Source organism: Capricornis sumatraensis, chromosome 5 (genome assembly GCF_032405125.1).
Source record: "Capricornis sumatraensis isolate serow.1 chromosome 5, serow.2, whole genome shotgun sequence".
Lineage (NCBI taxonomy): Eukaryota > Metazoa > Chordata > Mammalia > Artiodactyla > Bovidae > Capricornis > Capricornis sumatraensis.
Genome location: NC_091073.1, coordinates 57,972,047 through 57,997,008, shown reverse-complemented (window position 1 = coordinate 57,997,008; position 24,962 = coordinate 57,972,047).

The window sequence follows — 24,962 nt, the reverse complement described above, 5'->3', positions numbered from 1 at the left end:
TCGAGAGTCCCTTGGACTGCAAGGAGAGCCAACCAGTCCATCCTAAAGGAGATCAGCCCTGAGTGTTCATTGGAAGGACTGATGTTGAAGCTGAAACTCCAATACTTTGGCCACCTGATGTGAAGAGCTGACTCATTTGAAAAGACCCTGATGCTAGGAAAGATTAAAGGCAGGAGCAGAAGGGAATGAAAGAGGATGAAATGGTTGGATGGCATCACTGACTCAATGGACATGGGTTTGAGTGAACTCTGGGAGTTGGTGATGGACAGCGAGGCCTGGCGTACCGTGGTCCATGGGGTTGAAAAGAGTTAGACATGACTGAGTGACTGAACTGAAGGGAAACATCAATAAAATTTAAATATGAATATCTGAAGGAAGAGGAAGAATGTAAGTATAACAATAATGAAATAAAGAAGTAATACATTGAAAAATGAACTCCATTTAAGCATAATATTTCAATTCACAATTTTTTCCTTTTCTTTTTAATTGGTAAAGAAATTATTTGGGGTGGTGGAACTTTCCACATCACTGCTGTGTTTGTTTACGTGCTTTGCACATTCACATTTTAAGAAAATTTTAGAAAGCACTCCCTGATTAACACTGGTCCACACCATGGAAAAATGGGGAGCATGAAATACTGGCAGCAATTATAACAGACAGTCTAAAAGCGACAGGAAGGTGATATATTTGATGAATCCAATTAGGCAGACAAAAGGTAAACAACAGTTAAAAAGAAAAGCAGAGAAAGATTTTTGTGGTGAATAGGAAAATTACAGCTATTTTTGTAATTAACAATCATGTCTTTGGTTGTTAAATGACCCAAAAATGGGCCCAGCATTTACCAGGAAAAAAAAAAATTTGTTTTTATTTTTCATTATTCTTTACAATCAAGTACAAATTTTTGTCAATATAAGAAGCTGTACATTACACGCCTTCATGTTTTTTTTGTCCTTTCAAGTGCATTGTCCATTTTTAAATGATTGATAAAAATTGTTAAATAAGGCAAATACTGTACATGCTGTAGTGTAATGAGGCTTATCAGGCAGGGGAATACTGCTCATCATGATATTAAAATTAAATGTAGCATTTTTTAAATCCTTGACATAAATAAAGAAGTTATTTCTCTGGACCACTGCTTTTTCCATAAACTCAATGTTCTGTATAAGTCATTGTCATAGGATATATTTTATTTTGAGGCAACTCAGTCATTTCCCCCCATAAATAAGTACCAAATCAAGTATCATTTATCTAAAAATTATGTCTTGTAAGGTCTATGGTATGTTAAAGATACTAGTTAGAGGGGGCTAACTGCAGTTCTGGTAATTTATATGTGTCTTTTTAAATGACTTACTTTCCTTTAGGTATACAGGTGATGTCTTCAGTTTAAAGATTATTTGGGATGGTACACATTTATTTTTAGGAACAATTCAGATGTTGTTTGAAACTACAGCTTCTGGTTAGGGTTATGGAAAATATTTAGTTTTTAAATAACTATTTGTTTTATTTTGGCTGCGCTGGGTCTTTGTTCCTGCACGGACTTTCCTCTAGCTGTGGCAAGCCGGGGCTGCTGTCTAGGTGCAGGGCACGGGCTTCTCGTTGTAGAGCGCAGGCTCTTAGGGTGTGTTGGCTTCAGCAGTTGTGACACATTGGCCCAGTAGTTGCAGTTCCTGGGCGCTAGAGCACAGGTTTTATTGCTATGGCACACGGGTTTAGTTGTGGCACATGGGCTTATTTGTTCCGCAGCACTTGGGATCTTCCAGATCAGGTATCAAATCCATGTCTCCTGCATTGGCAGGCAGATTCTTTACTAACCAGCCATCAGGGAAGCCCTAAAATATTTCTTTGGGAACATATGGGAAAGGGAAAATGAATGAGAAACTTCCAGAATCAAGAAGATAATAAATAATGATAGTATAGGGATAACAGTTGTTCATCTTAGTAATCATATAAGATATTTTGAGTATTATTTTGTGTATCATGATTTGACATGTCTCACATCTCGTTTGAAAACAAGTTTTGCAGGCAAATAAACACTAACATAAAACATGTAAGACTACTCGGCACTACTTTCTAATCCTTTCCCTTTTTTCTCTTGAGCCCATCATATTCATAAGGTAAGAAAGAGATGGAGATACTTTAATTACAGGGGGAAGATTGAATTATAAATCTTGGTAGCATATATAAAGAAATGCTTTTAATATATGATGAAGGTCAAACTTAACTCTGCTGGTTATCAGCCTAGTATTTTTTGAATTGAACTCATGCTGAGGACATGTGAAACTAGAGTGTTTTATCATGCTGTAAACCGAGGGCCCCCATAAACTAAAAATAATGTTTTAAAGAGATTGCTTTAAAATCACCATCACTATTGTTAAGCAATTATTGAATATATCCAATGTATAGAGAATTTGCTGAATTTCAGCTAAGAAAAAGTGCAGTTGCAGGTAATTTTTGTTTACTTGTTTTTACAAAACAATTAAAATTATATATTTTTAGTTTATTCAATTATAAAACCATTATAGATTAATTGAAATTGTGAGCAATTAAAAAGCATGACAAGAAATCTAAAAATCAATAATCTTATTGCTATGAGTTATCACCTCTGGTGGCTCAGATGGTGAAAGTGTCTGCCTACAATATGGGAGAACTTGGTTCAATCTCTGGGTCGGGAAGACCCTCCTGGAGAAGGAAATGGGAACCCACTCCAGTACTCTTGCCTGGAAAATCCCATGGATAGATGGAGGAGCCTGGCAGGCTACAGTTGATGGGGTTGAAAAGAGTCGGACACGACTGAGTGACTTCACTTTCACTATCATTTAATATGTTATAGCTCTATTCATTTCTTCCATGTATCCACATATATACATATTTTTAATATTAGATAATGTATCTTTTAATACAGGTAAAATAGGACAATTAAATTTAATGTGGTCAATTTGATCTATCTTTCATTTTGTTTCTTTCTTCTTTTCTTTGGAAACTCTATTTACAAGCTAAAAAAAATATTTTCAATGTGTATAGATAAGGATTAATATTTTCAACTTATCAAGACATTTTGTAAGCCAATGAGAAAAATAAGAGCACAGAAATAGAAAAAAAAATGTTTAAAGATCATAGGCAATTCACAAATGAAGAAATACAGATAGCCAATAAGGATATTAACACATGATTAATATATTTAGTAACTATAGGAATACACATTGAAATAATAAGCAATAAAACAAGAACAAAGGTAAAGGTAGAGAGATCAAGGACAAGAGCATAGGAGAGAAAAGGAGGAAAGCTGGGTGTGCCTGGTGTTAAGGACAGTGTGAGAAACATTCGATATATTGTTGGTAGAAGACAGTGAGCAGTGGCGTGGGAGTGATAAGTAGAAGACAAGTTGAGAAGAAAAAAGAGACCAGAGTGATATAATTAGGAAAACCTCATGCAGGATAGCAGCAGTGGCAACAATGGAAAGGAAAAAAAAAAAACATAATAATTAACAGACACTTTATTGGATGATTATCCCTCCTCTGCATACACTCTTTTTTTTTTTAATTTAATTTAATTTTTATTTTTTATTTTTTTTTAAATTTTAAAATCTTTAATTCTTACATGTGTTCCCAAACATGAACCCCCCTCCCACCTCCCTCCCCATAACATCTCAGTGGGTCATCCCCATGCACCAACCCCAAGCATGCTGTATCCTGTGTCAGACATAGACTGGCTTATTTAAGCTTCATAAGAACCTTCTGGGACCTTCCCGGTATGTTGGACAAGTAAAGAATCTGCTTGCAATGTGGGAGACCTAGGTTTGACCCCTGGGTTAGGAAGACCCCCCTGGAGAAGAGAATGGTTACTCACTCCAGTATTCTTGCCCAGGAAATCCCATGGACAGAATAGCCTGGAGGCTACAGTCTATGGGGTCACAAAGAGTTGGACACAACTGAGCAACTATCACTTTCACAAGGACCTTCTGAGGAAGCTTCATTTTACTGGTAGGAAATCAAACTCAGAAGATCAATTTGCCCCATGTAGTACTGCTGTAACATGACAAAGCTAGGAATGTCTTTGATCTCAAATCTTTGTTTACTAGCTATTCCATCTGATTGGGTAGGATGTTGGATGTAACAACATGAAAATATCAGCTCTAAGGACAAGTGTAAGTAATATTCTTTTTTGTAATTTTTTTTTCTTAAAAATTCTTAATTCTTGTTTCTATGGCTATGAACACAAGTTTGGAAGCCCCAAACCTGAAAGAATAGCAACTTGACCAGATATTACAGTCTTCAAAGAGAATATGGATGGTACAAGTGTAAAATCCCTATTCTGAATTCAGGTCTTAATTTAGGAAGTGACATGAAGGGTGAAACCACTTCCTAGAGTTGATGAGAAAGATCTGAGATGAAAGATAACCAAAGAAGAGTGCAGACAGGGAGAGAATAGAGAGTCTGAAGACCATATCTAATAGAAAGTCCACATTTAAAAAACATTAATTTAAAAAGCGACAGCTGGGACTTCCCTGGTGGTCCAGCAGTTAAGACTCTGTGATTCTACTGCAGGGGGCACACGTTGGATCCCTGTTCAGGGAACTAAGATTCCACATGCCATGTGGTGCAGCCAAAAAATAAAATAAATAAAAATTAAAAGAAACAACTATGGCTAAATGGGGGGCTTCTCAAGTGGCACAGTGGTAAAGAATCTGCTTGCCAGTACAGGAGACACAAGAAAAGTAGGTTCACCCCCTGGTTCAGGTAGATCCCCTGGAATAGGAAATGGCAATCTGCTCCAGGATTCTTGCCTGGAAAATTCCATAAACAGAGGAGCCTGGTTAACTATAATACATGGGGTTGCAAAGAGTCAGACATGACTAGTGACTGAGCATACTCACCCACTCAGTGAAATGATATAGGAAACCTTTCATGCCTTCTCGGTTATTTCCTCCATCATTATCCAAATCTTACCCAATTTCATTTCTTTTAAATTTCAACCAGCTTAATGGTCTTGCTCTTCTTTGCCCTAGTTTTCTTTATTTTATAACATTTTTATGCTATTAGAATATTCTACTGAATTCCCTCACAATTAAGGCTTATGGAATGAATGCTTATGGAACGTTGTTGTCAAACAGAGGGAGGTGGAGGGTCTTTGTTCCCCTGGGGGCAATTGCCAATGTCTGGAGAGGGTTTTGGTTATCACAGTTCAGGGGAGGGAGTTGTCTGCTTCTAGTATTTGATGGATGGTGCCCAGTTCAGTTGCTCAGTCATGTCAGACTCTTTGCATCCCCATGAATTGCAGCACACCAGGCCTCCCTGTCCATCATCAACTCCCGGAGTTCACTCAAACTCACATCCATCGAGAGGGTGATGCCATCCAGCCATCTCATCCTCTGTCTTCCCCTTTTCCTCCTGCCCCTAATCCCTCCCAGCATCACAGTCTTTTCCAATGAGTCAACTCTTTGCATGAGGCGGCCAAAGTCCTGGAGTTTCAGCTTTAGCATCATTCCTTCCAAAGAACACCCAGGACTGATTTCCTTTAGAATGGACTGGTTGGATCTCCTTGCAGTCCAGAAATGCTGCTAAACATCTTACACGGCACAAGATCACTTCCCAGAAAATAAAGAATTGTACTGCCCAGAATAACAATAGTACCAAAGTTGAGAAACCCTGGCTTAGATACAGACATGTCAAATAACTCCCAGTTGTGGTACTGTTTTCCTAAGAACAGAAGGAGATAATAGGTTAATAGGTGAGGAAAAGTCCATGTAGAGAATTAGTTTCTAGTTTCAATAGTACAAGAGCTGGCTAGTGAGACCCATTTAACAAACACATGTGAACTATGGGGATGATTGTGAGAGTGATGCATTGCCTAACCTCCTCTCATGAAGCCAACTTGTCATGGATTTTATTTTACTCCTTTTTTGTTTCTACACATTTTTTTTAAACCTAAGCAGGATTGACTTTGAAATAAAACCCAACATGTTTGCCAGTTGATTTTGATTTAAAGGAAACCTTTGGTAGAGTGCCTCAGGGTATACTGGCTATGGCTATTTATCTTTATCCTAGAAGTTTATATATTTTAAGAAAATGATGAATGGAAGCTTTAAAAAAAACTCATTATGGTAATTGATTATTATAGAAAAACCTTGGGAACTTTACAAAAGAGAACTGTATTCTCTTGGTATCTTAGTTTTAAACCAGACGTGTAATTAGAAGAATCCATAAACATTTGTCACAGTAAGAGAAGCCTGGTCACTAAGTTTAGAAAGAAATTCTGGAGTCACTTTATTGTCCTGTACTGAGATGACACACAGTAGTGGCTGCCACGTATGACAGAAGATTAATATGCCCTGTGAAATAAAAGACCACCCACGTGGAACCAGTGTGAAAGCAGTGATAGCAAAGCTTGGCTCATTTCTTTAGAAAGGATGATGTGTGATTCTTCCCTTACAGAGCCTCAGCATTTGTGAAGTGAGAAAAAATTTAGTTAATATGTCATTTAAACAATTATTTTTTTAAATTTTTATCTCATTTTACTTTCTCTAAAATCTGAAAAAGATGTAAAAACATGAACTAGGAACATTATGAAAATATACCCATATCCATACTCATTCCTCCTCACATACACAATCACTGACACACCACAAAATGGAAATCCATACAACTGTATGGAGAGTTCAATGGTTGATTTGTCTCTCTAAAGGATTAAGAGATGGCTATGGAGAAGAGCCAATTATTTCAGCATAGGAAAAGAAAAATTATAATAATGTGATAATCTTCTGTGATAGTACTTGCTGTTGTTCAGTCACATGGTCATGTCTGACTCTGCGACCTCAAGGACTGCAGCACGCTAGGCTTCCCTGTCCTTCACTATCTGTGATAATATGGTTTTGCACATTTTTTACTCTTTAAATTTATACTCTGTAAGATGGGTTGGAGACCATGGCCTCAGTTTCTTAGCCATCTTGAACCAATATGACTCCTCTTAAAGGGAAGCAATTCCAACCATACACAATCCTGCCCTCAGCCACTAAAGGAAAATTCTTTACAAGTGACTTCAGGGATCCCCAGTTTTAAGATTCAAAACCTCTGGACTTGCCACCACCACTTACTGCTATAACCCACCAAGTAGCAAGCATATGGGATCCTGCAAATCTCATCTCCTACCGTCTGTGTGGAAGTCTTTTCAATGTGCATTTTCTCCCAGATCTCAGAAGCACTTCAAGTTAGAGTACTCAGAACATCAGGCCTCTTAGCAAACTCTAGACATTTTGTTAGGTTTGGAGTAGAGAAATCTGGCACTCAATCTTCTAAGCTCAAAAATCAGCAAATATAAGAGACTCATAGTATATCTTCTAAGACCTATGGGAAAAACCATGGATTGGAGAACTGCCTTCAAAAGATGCCAAGAGAACTCAGGAACCCAACCACTTGAATGCTAAGCAACTAACATGGGGGTTGATGACATCAGGATTCTCATACAATTCAGGTTCTCAATCCACTAGTTTCAAGGAAAGTCATTACAACCAGACTCCTTAAATCTATTATCTTTGGCTACTTCTCTAGATGCAAAACTCCCTGTACTGATCAAACCTCTGCCACAGCTGCTTAATGCCTGAAATCTCCTCTTCTCACCTCTAACCTCCTTCCAGTGACTATTTCCATTGGCCTTTCTGAAATTATCAGTCCATTAAAAGCAAATGCCCCTATCTTCCAAGCCTATTCCCTCCATCCATTCACAACTTTTTTTTGTAAGTCAAAAACTGGCTCTCAGTCAAAGACAGCACTTCTCATGAAGGCTTCTTGAGTACCGACTGATCATTGCCTCAAAACCTACATTTTATCAGTTTCTTAGGGTGGTAGAGGCAATCTCCTACTTTGATAATATCCACCTAGCCTGATGTTACTCATGAATTCCCTCAAACCTTCACAGGTTTGTGTTTATTGATCAATGTACATAATTTACATGTCCAGTTGTTGAATTTTGTTGCTTATACATTTTGAAAAGCAGTGTCTATGAAGCTTTTAAGAGTGGTCAGGCATTTGAGTCAGGTTACAGCTTTCAATCATTTGCACAACTAATACATATGAAGTATGTAGGACATGTGAGATCCACTCGAGATATTGAGCACACAGTGGAAACAGTACTGAAAAGATGCCCCGGCCTCATGGAGCTTATATCCTCATGAACTTATTGGGACGTGTCTGACATCCACATAATCTCCCTTGTGCCTCATTCACAGAGACTTGGAACCATGTAAGTCAGTAGAGTTCTACTTATGTTGTGCTTTGGGCTGAGGAAAGATCACGGGAAAGTTCTATGATTTTGGACCCTTTCATCAGCACTGTGAAACAGCTCTGCCACAGATGATTGCGGTGCTTTAATCTCTTGGTCTCATCAGGTTTCTGCCAATGTTTTAGGATTTGAGAATTGCCAAGAATATATGAAATGTTGAAAACACTGTCCTTGCCTACTTTTTATACTATTTTATTTGACATTTTTCAGGAAAATCTCTTCTTTCTTTGAGGGTCATGTCATGAATCTACATCTCCACTTGGATGAAAAATCCTAAGAGGCAAGAGAGAATATTGCTTGAGAATATCAAACAGCTGTGTGACCTTTAGCAAGGAGTTAACTTCTCTAAGCCTCGGTTTCCTCATCTTTGGAGGGATAAGACCAGTTCTTTCCTCCAGGGCTGTAGTTAAATAAGTTAATCTGTCTCCGATTAAATGAGTCAACCTCTCCCCAAGTGCTAAAAATTCTTCCCAGCTTATAAAAGTTCTCAATAAAGACCAAGAAGTTTTGATTTCTGCTCTCCTGTATCTCCATCTTCACAAAGGCAGCACAATACACTCAGTTGCTCAGGCCAGAAACCTAAGCATCATCCTTGACTCCCTTTACCAGAAAACTCTCATTCCCCTCCTTTAGCAAGACTCATGGCCTACCTTCAGACTGGGTTCCGTGTCTGAGCACTCTTCCCACTGCTACCATCCAACCATCATTGATACGCCCTCAAGAAATGACGTACCCTTAAAATCAATGACACCACACAACATTCAGAGAAATATATTTAAAATATGAATTAAATTGCATCAGTCCTTTCAAAACCATACAATTGGTGTCCAGTTACAGTCAGCATAAAACCCCTTGCCAGAGCCATCATTCTTGCAGAATTGCATCCCTGCATTTCTTTAAAAAAATTTTACTGCATTGTTTTATAATGTTATATTTAATTTCTACTGTACAGCAAAGTGACTCATTTATACATACATATGGTGGCGGGGGGAGGTCTGGGAGTTTGAGATTAACAGATGCAAACATATGTAGGACAGAAAAACAAGGTCCTGCTGTATAGCACAGAGAACTATATTCAATGTCTTGTGATAATTCATAATGAAAAAGAATATGAAAAAGATTCCTTTTACTTCTCTAATCAAGGGTCTGTTGGGGTAAGCTCTGTCTATTCTGCACATCTTCACTTTGAACTGGTATGCTGTAGTTTCATTATGTCATATTTTTCTTTTCATTTCTCTTCATGGGAACTTAAAGCTTCACAGATGTAAGGAATCACATTTTTAATTGGAGAAAAAATTTCTTTTATCTCTGTAAAAGGAATAATGCTGATATCTTTTTTTAAAATTATTATATTGTCTCCTTCAGGAAGTGCATTTATGCCTAGACTGGGCTTATTTTGCATTCAAGTCTCAATTTCTCTTTGGCATTTTTTTTCCCCCCTTATATCTATGTACTGCTTTCTGACTGATTTACTCAAGCATTTTTTAGTTTACTACATCTTTTCACATGTGTTCAATCTATGTTTCATGTACACACTTAATTTTTTAATTTCTACAACTGCTTTGGCCCTTTCCAGATCTGAAGTATATGTCTACTCCTTATTGATAGTGTCTTATAGTTTTGAATGTATAAGACTATATTTAAACTCATTTTTTGGTAACATTTTTAAAATAGTTCTATTTAGTTATTGGGAGTGTGAGTTTGCTGTGGGATATGCTTGCTGTTTGAGCCTCAGATGTTCGGTAATTTCAGACTATGAGTACATATGCAAAGGAGTGTCTGTGGTGTAAAGACACATTGGTCCAAAAGTATTGCTTCTGCTGTGAATTGTAGGGTTTAGTAGGGCTCTAATGGACTTTCTATGTAAACTTTTAAGCTTAGGAATTTGAAGACATGAAGATGATATAAAATTTAGCCCAGTGCTATGAGAGGCGCAGTTCCAATGCTATATTCTCAGGGCAATATTTTGTCCCACTCTAGGTACAGGTTGAAACTGAGAGAATTCCTATTATCTCTCTGGGCTGATGATATGTTTTTCCAATTTAACACTGTATTAGGCAGAATTTTATTATTATTATTTTTTACTCAATCTTTTGGAAATTATTTTTCAATTTTTATTTTTACTTTATTTTACTTTGCAATACTGTATTGGTTTTGCCATACATTGACATGAATCCGAACCCCCCTCCCACCTCCCACCCCATATCATCTCTCTGGATCATCCCCGTGCACCAGCCACAAGCATCCTGTATCCTGCATCAAACATAGACTGGTGATTCATTTCTTACATGATAGTATACATGTTTCAATGCCATTCTCCCAAATCATCCCACCCTCTCCCTCTCCCTGAGTCCAAAAGTCCACTCTACACATCTGTGTCTCCTTTGCTGTCCCGCATACAGGGTCATCATTACCATCTTTCTAAATTCCATATATATGCGTTACTATACTGTATTGGTGTTTTTCTTTCTGGCTTACTTCACTCTGTACAATCGGCTCCAGTTTCATCCATCTCACTAAAACTGATTCAAATGTATTCTTTTTAATGGCTGAGTAATACTCCATTGTGTATATGTACCACAGCTTTCTTATCCATTCATCTGCTGATGGACATCTAGGTTGCTTCCATGTCTTGGCTATTATAAAGAGTGCTGATATGAATATTGGGGTACATGTGTCTCTTTCTATTCTGGTTTCCTCGGTGTGTATGCCCAGCAGTGTTTTAAACCTGCGAGGTTAGTGTGAGGGGCCTTTGTCAAAATATTGACTTTTTCAGGTCCAAAATCTTACTGCTTGTCCTTTTTTGGACATAAAATTCTACCTCTCGGTCCCCACGTCCAGGATGCCCTCCAAAGACAGCCAGTGTTGGCTCTAGTTTGCCGTTTCCTCACTTTTGGGGATCTTGGAGATTTTCCTTTCTTTCTTTTGAACTTCTCAGCCATGATTTCTTTTTTAAGTTTTAGTAGTCTATCCAGTATTTAGTAATGGAAGTTGTTGCATGGCACATGTAGTATTTCAAAAGTTTGAGTTCATTTGTTCATAGGAACTGACTGTGGCTAAGACCATGAACTGCTTATTGCCAAATTCAGACTGAAATCGAAGAAAGTGGGGAACACCACTAGACCCATTCAGGTATGACATAAATCACATCCCTTATGAATATACAGTGGAAGTGAGAAATAGATTTAAGGGAATAGATCTGATAGACAGAGTGCCTGATGAACTGTATAGAAAACAGGGAGCAAGACCATCCCAAGAAAAAGAAATGCAAAAAAGCAAAATGGCTGTCTGAGGAGGCCTTACAAATAGCTGTGAAAAGAAGAGAAGCAAAAAGCAAAGGAGAAAAGGAAAGATATAAGCATCTGAATGCAGATTTCCAAAGAATAGCAAGGAGAGGTAAGAAAGCCTTCCTCAGTGATCAATGCAAAGAAATAGAGGAAAACAACAGAATGGGAAAGACTAGAGATCTCTTCAAGAAAATTAGAGATACCAAGGGAGCATTTCATGCAAAGATGGGCTCGATAAAGGACAGAAATGGTATCGACCTACAGAAGCAGAAGATATTAAGAAGAGGCGGCAAGAATACACAGAACTATACAAAAAAGATCTTCATGACCCAGATAATCACTATGGTTTGATCACTCATCTAGAGCTGGACATCCTGGAATGTGACGTCAGGTGGGCCTTAGGAAGCATCACTACAAACAAAGCTAGTGGAGGTGATGGAATTCCAGTTGAGCTGTTTCAAATCCTAAAAGATGATGCAGTGAAAGTGCTGCATCAATATGTCAGCAAATTTGGAAAATGTAGCAGTGGCCACAGGACTGGAAAAGGTCAGTTTTCATTCCAATCCCAAAGAAAGACAATGCCAAAGTACGCTCAAACTACTGCACAATTGCAATCATCTCACGCACTAGGAAAGTAATGCTCAAAATTCTCCAAACCAGGCTTCAGGAAAACATGAACCGTGATCTTCCAGATGTTCAAGCTGGTTTTAGAAAAGGCAGAGAAACCAGAGATCCAATTGCAAACATTTGCTGGATCCTTGAAAAAGCAAGAGAGTTCCAAAAAAAAACATCTATTTCTGCTTTATTGACTATGCTAAAGTCTTGACTGGGGGGATCACAATAAACTGTGGAAAATTCTTAAAGAGATGGGAATACCAGACCACCTGACCTGCCTCTTGAGAAACCTGTATGCAAGTCAGGAAGCAACAGTTAGAACTGGACATGGAACAATAGATTGGTTCCAAATCGGAAAAGGAGTACGTCAAGGCTGTATATTGTCACCCTACTTATTTAATTTGTTTGAAGAGTACATCATGGGAACCGCTGGGCTGGAAGAAGCACAAGCTGGAATCAAGATTGCTGGGAGAACTATCAATAACCTCAGATATGCAGATAATGCCACCCTTATTGCAGAAAGTGAAGAGGAACTAAAGAGCCTCTTGATGAAAGTGAGGGGAGAGTGAAAAAGTTGGCTTAAAGCTCAGCATTCAGAAAACTAAGATCATGGCATCTGGTCCTATCACTTCATGGGAAATAGATGGGGAAACAGTGGAAACAGTGTCAGACTTTATTTTGGGGGGCTCCAAAATCACTGCAGACGGTGACTGCAGCCATGAAATTAAAAGACACTTGCTCCTTGGAAGGAAAGTTATGACCAACCTAGACAGCATATTCAAAAGCAGAGACATTACTTTGCCAACAAAGGTCCGTCTAGTCAAGGCTATGGTTTTTCCAGTAGTCTTGTATGGATGTGAGAGTTGGACTGTGAAGAAAGCTGAGTGCTGAAGAATTGATGAGTTTGAACTGTGGTGTTGGAGAAGACTCTTGAGACTCTCTTGGACTGCAAGGAGATTCAACCAGTCCATCCTAAGGGAAATCAGTCCTGAATATTCATTGGAAGGACTGATGTTGATGCTGAAACTCCAATAGTTTGGCCACCTGATGCAAAGAGCTGACTCATTTGAAACCCTGATGTTGGGAAAGATTGAGGGCAGGCAGAGAAGGGGATGACAGAGGATGAGATGCTTAGATGGGATCACTGACTCAATGGACATGGGTTTGGGTGAACTCTCAGAGTTGGTGATGGACAGGGAGGCCTGGCATGCTGTGGTTCATGGGGTCACAAAGAGTCAGACATCACCTAACGACTGAACTGAACTGATTCTCTCATTTTCCACGTATACTCCACTCACTATAAAGTATCATTTCACTCATTTTATATAACCTCTCTGATCTCAGAAGGTAGTTGAGTTTGTGTTTACTATTATGTAACTCTGTCTTTACTATTCTCCATATCAAAAATAATTCCTTATTTGGTTTTTCCTTTTCTTCCTTTCTTATTTAAATTTAAGTAAAAGATGATCTATACCCTATTCAAATGCAGCTAATGTTTTCTGCTTTACTCCTTGTTTTAATAACTTTCAGTTCAGTAGCTCAGTCGTGTCCAACTCTTTGCGACCCCATGAATTACAGCACGCCAGGCCTCCCTGTCCATCACCAACTCTCGAAGTTCACTCAAACTTGTGTCCAACGAGTCAGTGACGCCATCCAGCCATCTCATCCTCGGTCGTCTCCTTCTCCTCCTGCCCCCAATCCCTCCCAGCATCAGAGTCTTTTCCAATGAGTCAGCTCTTCACATGAGGTGGCCAAAGTTTCAGTTTCAAAGTTTCATCTTCAGCATCAGTCTTTCCGATGAACATCCAGAACTGGTCTCCTTTAGGATGGACTGGTTGGATCTCCTTGCAGTCCAAGGGACTCTCAAGAGTCTTCTCCAACACCACAGTTCAAAAGCATCAATTCTTTGGTGCTCAGCTTTCTTCACAGTCCAACTCTCACATCCATACATGACCACTGGAAAAACCATAGCTTTGACTAGACGGACCTTTGCTGGCAAAGTAATATCTCTGCTTTTGAATATGCTGTCTAGGTTGGTCATAACTTTCCTTCCAAGGAGCAGGTGTCTTTTAATTTCATGGCTGCAATCACCATCTGCAGTGATTTTGGAGCCCCAAAAACAAAGTCTGACACTGTTTCCACTGTTTCCTCATCTATATGGCATGAAGTGATGGGACCAGATGCTATGATCTTAGTTTTCTGAATGTTGAGTTTTAAGCCAACTTTTCACTCTCCTCTTTCATTTTCATCAAGAGGCTTTTTAGTTCCTCTTCACTTTCTGCCATAAGGGCGATGTCATCTGCATATCTGAGGTTATTGATATTTCATCCTGCAATCTTATTCCAGCTTGTGCTTCTTCCAGCCCAGTATTTCTCATGATGTACTCTGCGTATAAGTTAAATAAGCAGGGTGACAATATACAGCATTGATGTACTCCTTTTCCTATTTGGAATCAGTCTGTTGTTCTATGTCCAGTTCTAAATGTTGCTTCCAGACCTGCATATATGCCTTGGAGTACGGAATGAAGCAGGGCAAAGGCTAATAGAGTTTTGCCAAGAGAATGCACTGGTCATAGCAAACACCCTCTTCCAACAACACAGGATAAGATTCTACACATGGACATCACCAGATGGTCAACACCAAAATCAGATTGATTATATTCTTTAATAACTTTATACTCATTCAATAAATAAACTATAATTTATAATTTTAGTGTGGTGTATGAATTGGACTTTTTACAGCTATTCTTACTTGTATTTTAGTTAAAATATAGTGTGAGGTCAAAATTTAATAAGTTTAGTGTCTGAAGTTTTTCACATGTTACAGCTCAGAAATCTTCTATAGAAGGACTATTCTGTTCTTTAGATTGAAGTTTCTTGAGAACAAGAAGATAGTTTTCATTAGAGCAATTAGTGAGATATTTACAAGTTACTGACACTCAAAAGTGATTTACATTTAAACTAGCCATTTTGTACAGAAATATAATATGCTGGTCTCGAACTGCATCCTACATCAGGTTCCGGGTCTACAGTGTCTCACCATGAGAATTATTGGTTAGGTTTGCTGCCACCTCTCACCTCATTCTCCCTTTACTTACTACATTGTATTAAGTTATTTTCCAAGTGTCCATATCAGAGAAACTTTTTGTTCTCTTTCCTTAGAAACTAAAAAGCGTATTTGAAAACTATGAATCAAAAATTACATATGAAAAACTATACTCAAATATGTATTAAGCACTTATTATAAGAATGAGATATATTTGCAGTCTATCTGTTCACATAAGAATATAGCCTGCTCACATGTACCTTTTCATTTGCTTCTGACAACCATATGTGAGGTGGGTTGTCCATGAATATTCCCATTGTAGAGCATGAGAAAACTGATGCTTATGGGCCTCATGTAACTTGGGATCTCTGCTAGGATTTTTAAGAGGGAGAGTAATTAACACTTAAAGCCTAGATATCTAACTCTAGTTTCGATAGTCCTCTCACTTTTTTCCCAGTGATGTCTCCTGTAGAAGCCATTAAGATTTATACTCTGTGGGCAAGACAAAGAAATACCATACTTTCTTTATTAAATGTAATTTAGTTGTGAGACATTGGCTAGACTAAGATTTAAATAACAATATATGTCAAATAACAGGATATTATGACTATCAAATCGGCAACACAAACAATTGAGCGCTTGCTAATGCAATTAAGTGAAATCAGGGGATCATCAGAAAGTGTCTCATAGTAGAAGTGTGAAGGCCAGTCGTTGAAGGATAAATAAGTTTTGAGTACACAAGTAGGATGGAGGACAGTGTGATAAGTAGAATGGGAGAGGCAAATGTGCAAAAGTGGGAATAATTCAGAAAAAATGAGCCTGTGCAACTGAAAAGGTGCTAACAAATAATACCTATGACATGCCATCAGTTGGTTGCATGTTTGCCCACACAATTCCTGTGATTTAAATGCTACTGTGGATGGACATCGCCACAGGACAGCTTATCTTGTACAATCAATTCATTGAGGTTAACAAATTTGAAATAACAGAAATAAAGGTAGGACTATGATGGGATTCAAAAAAAGACTGTTTAGTTAAAGGCTACATTTTCATACTGCCTGTTATCTGAGAGACTGTTGGTTTATTGATGCACAGAGAGAACCAGTGACTTAGTAAGCACATTTGATACTTAGTAAGTAGAAAAGTGGAAGACCACTTTTCTTTCACAATCCCAAATGTGCAGACCAGATTATCATGCCAGACATCTCTCAGGGTTCTTGTGCACAATTAGCAGGTGATCACTTCCACTCGGGGGTGGGGGGTGGGGCACCAAAGTCAAAAGAAATACACTTCTGCAAATATATTTGGAGTCATAATTAAACCCCTATAGCCGCAATAGGCTGTGCCTATTTCACATCACATAAACGTGATGAATACAAAGAAATGGCAAATGTCAACATAAGAGTCAAAACTCACACTTACAGCTTTTTGCTATTCTCAGATGACATCTGAAAAGGAGCAGTTTGATGGAGAATTTTTCCATTAGCATCGCTGATCAGCATGTGCTATCAATTCTCTGTTGACTTCAATTATTAGCACTTGCTCTGAATTTTCCATTAACTTTAATGATTGGCATTGGCTAAGAAATTTTCGTGTTTTCTATGAAAAAAATTTGCTACAAACCCTCCTCCTAATTCATTGGTCACTCTTTGCGATGTAATGTGCTTTAGGTTCTATTTGCTATTATTTTCCCCTTACTTTTAATGGTTAGCTAAAGATCTAAATTCTTGCCAAAGAACAGTATTCAGCACTTGCTATGAAATCTTCGTGTTTTTTTTTTGTTACAAGTTTTTAAACCTAAGCCAAAGGAGTTAGAATATATAAAACAAAGGAATTCTAAATGAAAGACACATGTGTAATGGAAGACATTTAAAAACTCAAGAGTTCAGAGTCTTATAGCATTTTTGATAACCAAAATTTCAGCTCTTGACTAATCTGAAATGCTTTATTTCTTAGACATCAGATATCAAGCAATGATTATGATCAATGAATTGGGAGAAAGACACTTATAAGTTATTTTACTTCTTGATCATTCTCTGAGGATGGAAACTGAATTGGGGTGGGAGTGAAAGATGAACCATCTTTTCTGAGACTGGTTAGGCTTTTGCACTTCTACCAATAATAAATTAAATGACACAAATGATGATTTCCTCAATAAGTAGCTTTCCTAGATTTTCTGTTTAAGCAAAAGAAAATGCCATAATAGATGAAAAAAATCTATTCTGGTAGCAGTAAGAGATCATTCTAAACATGTCGTATTCTAAAAGAACTCCAAGGAAAAGTATCAAGATTGTAATTTCTATTTGAAACTCCTAACTCCTACCCCAGATAATATTCTCTGCCACCACAGATCCCTCCTCTATTTCTGTCCCATCCTTAGTATGCACACCCAGCTATGGAAAGGCCAGATCTTTGGGGTGGGCTGTGGTTTCTTCTCCTTTCTATGCTGACTTTTGTTTGTTTGTTTCTTTGCTTTGATGGTGGCATGTTATCTAAGAGTTGCAGAGGGTATCAACCAACTGATTTTGGGAGGAGGTACAATAAGGAGAGGTTTGTTTTGCTTTTTGGTCCCTGGGAGATTTTTGATAGACCTTAACTCTGATAAGTGAAGTGAAGTCTCTCAGTTGTATCCGACTCTTTGCGACCCCATGGACTGTAGCCTGCCAGGCTCTTCTGTTCATGGGATTTTCCAGGCAATAGTCCTGGAGTGGATTGCCATTTCCTTCTCCAGGGGATCTTCCCAACCCAGGGATTGAACCCGGGTCTCCCGCATTGTAGACAGACGCTTTACCATCTGAGCCACCAGGGAAGTCCTTAACCAATAGTCAGTTCATTTATTTTTTATGTTTGTAGGTAAAGTAACTTTTTTTTTTTTTTTCTGTTCATCTAACTCTGACTCTTGGAGAAGAGTAGAAGTGTTTGAGGGTTGAGGGGTTTGGAGAAATTTCACTAAAAGTGTATTGAAGCTAGGTTTAGATATTTGTAAGTCACTGAGATCTGAACTGGGGTAGGAAGGGGCTCAGGATTGGGGTTATTTCTGATTTTGTGATTATATTGAGAATAAACCTTATTATTTGCAAAATGTAGAAAATATTTTCACTCTGTCATTTAGATTTGCATTTGTAAAGACATTTGTACATTTTAAAAGTTAAGCTTTCTTACCCTTAACAATCTCTCCCCCCGCCTTACACACCCCAATCTGGACTTCATCAACTTTTCTTTTCCTGATTGGGAATTTCAGTTTTAGAGTCTATGCTGAGCTGAGAGTCACCTTGCAAATGACATTTTCCTAAGTTTTAGATAAATGTAATAGATTTTTAGAAAATCATGAGTCAGTATAGCATGTGGTTTTATCACTTAATAATGTATTCCATTATAAAAACATTCTAAGTAAAACTTTCTAAACTTTGAACTTGATCTTCCACTCTGTCCTACTCTACTTTTTAATAGTATGCTTACCAATCAGTCATCTTCCTCATAAACCAGTTCTGAGACAATCCAGAAAGATACTCACAGTCATGATATAATAGCACCTTTGTCATGGAACTTAGGCTCCCACCTCTTTAATGCACATTTCATAAGCATTTGGGGGGCACTAAGTTGTTAGTTTTATGTTTTCTGTTTTAAAAGAACCAGAAGGTGAAGAAGATTACCTTTGGCAGTTCTGCTCCATGCCATCACTTAGTTGTCATTCTTGGAATGTCTCAGAAGGTTTTATTAGGTAAAGGCCTCTATAAATTCCAGGTGCTAACCATATGTTCATCATTGTGCCCACAAACAGAAAACAGTTTTATTTTCAAATCTGACTTCCTTGTGTAAGTACATCAAATCCTGCAGACTTGTTAGTACATCACTGTGAAAATCTTTTACATAGTGTGAACTTTCTTTGTGAGCTGCTTCAAGCCAAAGAAACAGAACAACCTACTTGTATTCTCCCATTGTTCTACTGTATCTGAAAAGAGTGTGGAAATATAGTGGAATATTGTGGAAATATAGGAAGGAATCTGCTATTTATCCTTCTTAATTTACCCAATTCACCTGAGGGAAGTAGAGTTGGGGAGGAAATATAATTTCTCTCTTGTTAGTTTTATCCTCATTTAAGAATTGTTATGATTCTTTTTTGGGAACTATCAATAACTAGTTCAGTTCCAGAAGCTGCCACTCTATAGTTCCATCACGATTGCTACTTGGTCAATCTACCATCTGAGATGCCAAGTCTGGTAACAGTAGAGAGACAGTCAGATGACCCTGGATGCCCTGATCTAATCTTAACTGTAGTTTTCATTCACCTCCTTCTTTGGGTTTTTTGGAAAAAGAATGAAACAGAAGAGATCAAAAATAAACCAGCAAATTTTAGAGTGATCCCCAAAGATAAAACACACACCAAAACATCTCAGTGAAACAGGAGGCGCCAAATCTCCTCTTAGTTGTATTTAGCAATAGTTTATAGTTTCTCAGCACTTCTGTTCAGTTTTGTGCTCAAATAAATCAAAAGAATAGTTCAATAATCTTGAAGTGAGTGCCAAGTTGCTTGCAGAAGAGAAGCACAAAGTTATTTTGTTTTCAGAATCAATTTAATCCTTCCTCATGACCTTTGCCACAGGTGGAGTTCCTCATGCTGGCTCCTGGCAGACATCGTTGTGAACACTGGCGCAGCAGAGAGAAACTAACAGGTAGTTTTGCTGTTGTTTAATCACTAAGTCCTGTCTGACTCTTTGTGACTCCATGGGTCTGCAGGTCCATGAGGCTGCAAAGAGGAACAGGGATCAAACCTAAGTCTCCTGCATTGGGAGGTAGATTCTTTACTGCTGAGCCACCAGGGAAGCCCTAGTAAGTACAATATTCCTTTACTTGGAATAGTTCTTTATTTTTAAATTTGAACTATGAAAATTTACTTGTTTGGATTAAATCTTTTAGGTTTCCTTACAAGGCAAGAAAGCCTATGTGTATAGCAAGTGTATCTTAGATATCAAATATTTTATATTATGGTAGTAGCAAATCATACACTTGTATTGGAGGCACACATTTATTTAAGCTGGGAATCAGCTGCCTTTAAAATATAACTATGAACTGAATTTTGACAGCTGTGTTTATTAACAGCATGATCTTGATACATATATTAGTTTATAATAGTCCTTTACCTATGTTCAGTCAAACATTGGTTATATGAACTAGTGGAGAAAATTTGTGAATAATGAGACAAATCTTTGAAGTGAGGGATAATTCTGAAATGATGCATATTGTATAGTACTACTTATGAAATAAATACTTGATAAAAATATAAAGCCTACCTTCACCTTTTTAAGCCGCTGTACAAGGACAAGAGTCCTTCTTGTTTCACTATCTGGGTCCAGGAAGAATGGATGTCACCCCTTAAATTAACACAATTATGAAACTCCTATTCCCACAAAAACCTGGTTCCTGTCTTTTAAGCTGTTCTTTTTACTCAATTTTTGTCCTTAACATTTAATAGACTATTGCCAAATGAGATAGGATTCATGTCAATTAAATAAATAATTACATCACCTAAATACTTAAAAGGACTAGTTATATGGGTGTTTCCTTTAGCAAGCATGTGTTAACATTTTACAAGTAGAAATTTATAGTGCTGCTATATGAGCTTTATTTTAAATTTTATAGTGATGAAGCCAATAACTTTATTCCAAATAAAATAATTAACTCAGTTGCCTGCCTGAGAAATAATTTAAAAGGCTATTCCCCTTGCCTTTATAGATTAAACCTCAAGTTAGATATTTGTAAAGTTAACCACTACTAGTGAACTACATGTTTTACCATTGAATAGACTCAGATTTCCTTGTGAGATTAGAAAATTTAACTCAAAGCAGGTAATAATAAATTCAAAACTCCAAGGCCTCTTTTCTAATGCAGGCAATGTTCATATTTTTTTTTTCCTCTCCTTTCTCTAGTATTTCTGGGTAATAGCCTGGAGTTAAGCATTTACTGAATGTCAGGTGTGTGCAAACTTTGTTTATTTTTTTAGTCATGGAAGCCTACTGAGGGCATGTGCTGGGTATCATGCCTCTTTCATATACCTACATGCACCCAGCACAGTGGATAACTTCACTTGACAAGTTCAGGAATGAAGCAATGTAAATACTTTTTCTGTCAATTCCTTGATTAACAGTAATCTTTATAGGGGAAAAAAAAATATTTGCTTGGCCATTTATTGTTTTTCCTAGAAAACAATTCTCCTTTGTAAAAGAATGCTGTTTTATTAACTATTACTGGTTTCCTAACTATTCTCTCTTCCCTGTTTTAAGTGTCAGTTTTAAAAAAATATAGCTTTCTGTCTCTGCTACAACTTTTGTTCAGTCTTAAATTTGTGCTAATTAAGGCAGATTTCCTTCAACTTACTTTCACAACTACATTCTTGTTAATGATATGCACTCTTGGTAACTCAGTGCTGAACAGAGTCTACTGTAATTGGGAAGGGAATTATTTCCATTGGTATCCCTTGGACCCAGAGCTAGAAATGACATTTCGTTATACGTGGTGACATGGCCTCTCCTCTAAAGGAGAAATAAAAAAGTATTTCCTACAAATAGGCAACAGGCACCTGACCTGTTGGATCAGGTTACATTGGGTTATGTTGTGTTACATGATGTGACATGCCCTGAAGTGACCTGAGGCAATGTCATTTTGTGTTACCCTGGTAGAACAGTGCTGCTCTTTATTAAACAACCATGGGAAGGTTCATCAGCAGTGGTCACGAAGCATTTTCATGCCACCTTTGCAAAGAAGTAGAGAATTAGCCATGCTCTGAACTGTTCCTCCTAGGAGTCATTTAAGGAAATCAAAGAGCACAAGAATCACCAGAGTCACACAAGCTTCCATTGCTTTAAAAAGTGAATTAAAATGCTCAGGTACAGAAGAGAGGCATGTGCTTATGTGACAAAGGTTCACACATAGCTAAGGAACAACTTAAACTCTCAAAAACGTTCCATTATAAATGATTCCAGGAGTCTTAAAATAATCACATAATTTTCAGATTGGTTTGCCTACTTTTTACATAAGGTTTGTTCCTAATTACTCTTCTGGTAATTAAAAGTTGTCCTTTAAAACTATATATTATGTAAATTAGAAGTCTCAATTAAAAAGGTGTCATAAAAGTACCTCTTTAGTCTTATCCTTGCTTTTATTTTTTTTTATCAAGACAGTGGATCTCGGTAAGAAACTATCTTAAATTACTACATTATGTGATAGTATATAGAAGGAAACCATTGTGTGTGGTCACTTTTTCTAATGATTTTTACTGGTATTTTCCTACTGATATATCTTACATATAAATTCAATTTTAATGATCTGCATAAAGAATGGAACAATATTACATAGGTACATCTGTCTAGTGATTTTAGAGTAATTACTGGTGCATGGAACAGAATATAACCTTTTGGTTATATTCTGCAGTAAAAGGAATAGGTTAGAGAGGTTTTTATGCAAATTAGAAATGCTCTGTGTTGGAAGCCTAATTGTACTTTTTATTGTTAGACAAGTCAATACTGCCTTAATACACATTTTATAAGCTTCTTGCTGAAATTGTATATGAAAGGGATTGGTTTCCATAGATGAAAGGCATAATCTTAACAATGAGGGCACATAAGCAGAGTGGTTGAAGTACTGATAAAGGATTTGTTAGCTCCAACACAGAATAAGTCTTATTAGCCTCATTAGTCACCACTGTTTGACCCACTACTATTAACTGTGTGAGTCACACACATTGCAAACTAAGGCAGAGCAGCACTGTGTTTGGCCATTTAGAATAAACATAATCTAACATGAAGAGCATTTCAGCTGCAAAAATGGAAGGACTATATCTTGTCCTTTGGTTTCCTCTTCACTTCAAGAGAATTATTTGAATACTAGGAATCTTAACTTTCAAAAACATTTGATATTTATATCATCAAGATTCAAAAATGTAATATTCAGCTTCTTTTTGTAATCAACACAACTTATGTGTAAGAGGAAATGAAAACACAAGGGGTTATTGGTTATAAAATAATGAAAATGTAAAAGAATAAAAGAACAAACAAGTTGTAGGGAATTCAAATCAGGTACTTGTATCTTTCATGTCATTTTCATTTACAATTGATTGTGTCTTTCCATTCAATAATGGGATAGGTTAAGAATAGTGGTTGTTATACAGAATAAAATGTTGCTAGAAAGAAAATTCTAGAAATCATAAAAGAATAGGAACAAAAAAACCAGTGCCAATGCCTTGGTTTATATAACAGGTAGGGTTCCAGCAGTGTTGGGATGAATAATGTAGCTGCACTAAGTCCTATTTTCAGGACCTGCTTTTTTTAAACCCCATGATTTTTTTTTTTTTTTGCAACCTATATTTAAATTTGTCTGCCTAAATTAATAATTTCTGTTGTTCTCAATTAAGAATCCTGACTAAACCATATATACCTTACTTTGCATTGAGAACAAATACTTATTAAAGATATATATTTTTTAATTCAATAAATTATCATCTGAATTAAAGGCAATCAAACAGAAAGCTGCAAACCAACATAGAAACTTCTTAAAAATGTACATAATCATGTAATTGGGAAAGAAATTAGCTCATTCATGAACGACTAATACTTATGATATTCTAAAAGCTGCTCTGGGCAACTGGTAGTAAGGAAGGAAGTTTTGAATCCCAGATTTATTTTGAAAATTGAGCAAATAGAACATGTTTATGGACTTGATGCAAATATAATAATAACAGGGTGTCAATAATTTGTTTTGGCAATTAAAAATTTTGGTATGCCTAGTTACTGAAAAACTGAAGACTAAAGGGAGAACAGATTTATGGACAACAAAGATCAAGAATTTGGCTTTGAATTTGGTTTGAGATACCAGTGAGATATCTAACTAGAAATGCTGAAAAAGATGCTGAGTGCTTAAGCTTGCATCAGCCTGTAAGAGTCTGTGATAAGGAGAATCATGCCCCCCCCCTCCCCCACAAAGATGTTCACATCCTACTCTACTAGAGCCTGCAAATACGTTTACACAGCAAGGGGCTTAAGATGGCTAGTCAGTTGACCATAAAATAAGGAGATTATACTGGATTATTACAGTTGGTCCAAAGTAACCACAAGAGTCTATAAATGTGGAAGTGGGAAGCAGAAGTGCCATTGTCAGAGTGATGTGTATATGTGCTCAGTTACTCAGTCATGTCCTATTTGTTGCAACCCAGGGGACTGTAGCCCACCAAGCTCCTCTATCCATGGGATTTTCCAGACAAGAATACTGGAGCGGGTTGCCATTTCCTTCTCCAGGGGATCTTCCCAACCCTGAGATTGAACCCTTGTCTTCTGTATTGGCAGGAGGATTCTTTACCACTGGCCACCTGGGAAGTCCTTGTCCTCCGGATCTCAAGGATAACTTTGCATTGTTTTAATTTACTAAATCTGTGTGGTTCAGGTATCAGAATCGCATTGGATTTCTCAGCATTAACAAGAGATGAGACAAATGACAAATCAACAATAGCAATACCTTCTTCCTGAGGCTACAGATAGGAGGAGAACCAAGCCTCCATGAGGCTATTTCAATTAAACTAAAAAGGAACTTATAAATTTCAGAACTTTTGAGTAAGTTGAGAGGAGATACACAGGCATGGGAGAAAGTTGGAAATGACAAGTCAATGATACACTTAGCTTTGTATGGTGCATGGACCAGCATGACAACTAGGTAGGCTGTTTGAGTGATTTATTTTTCAAACTGGGATATTTT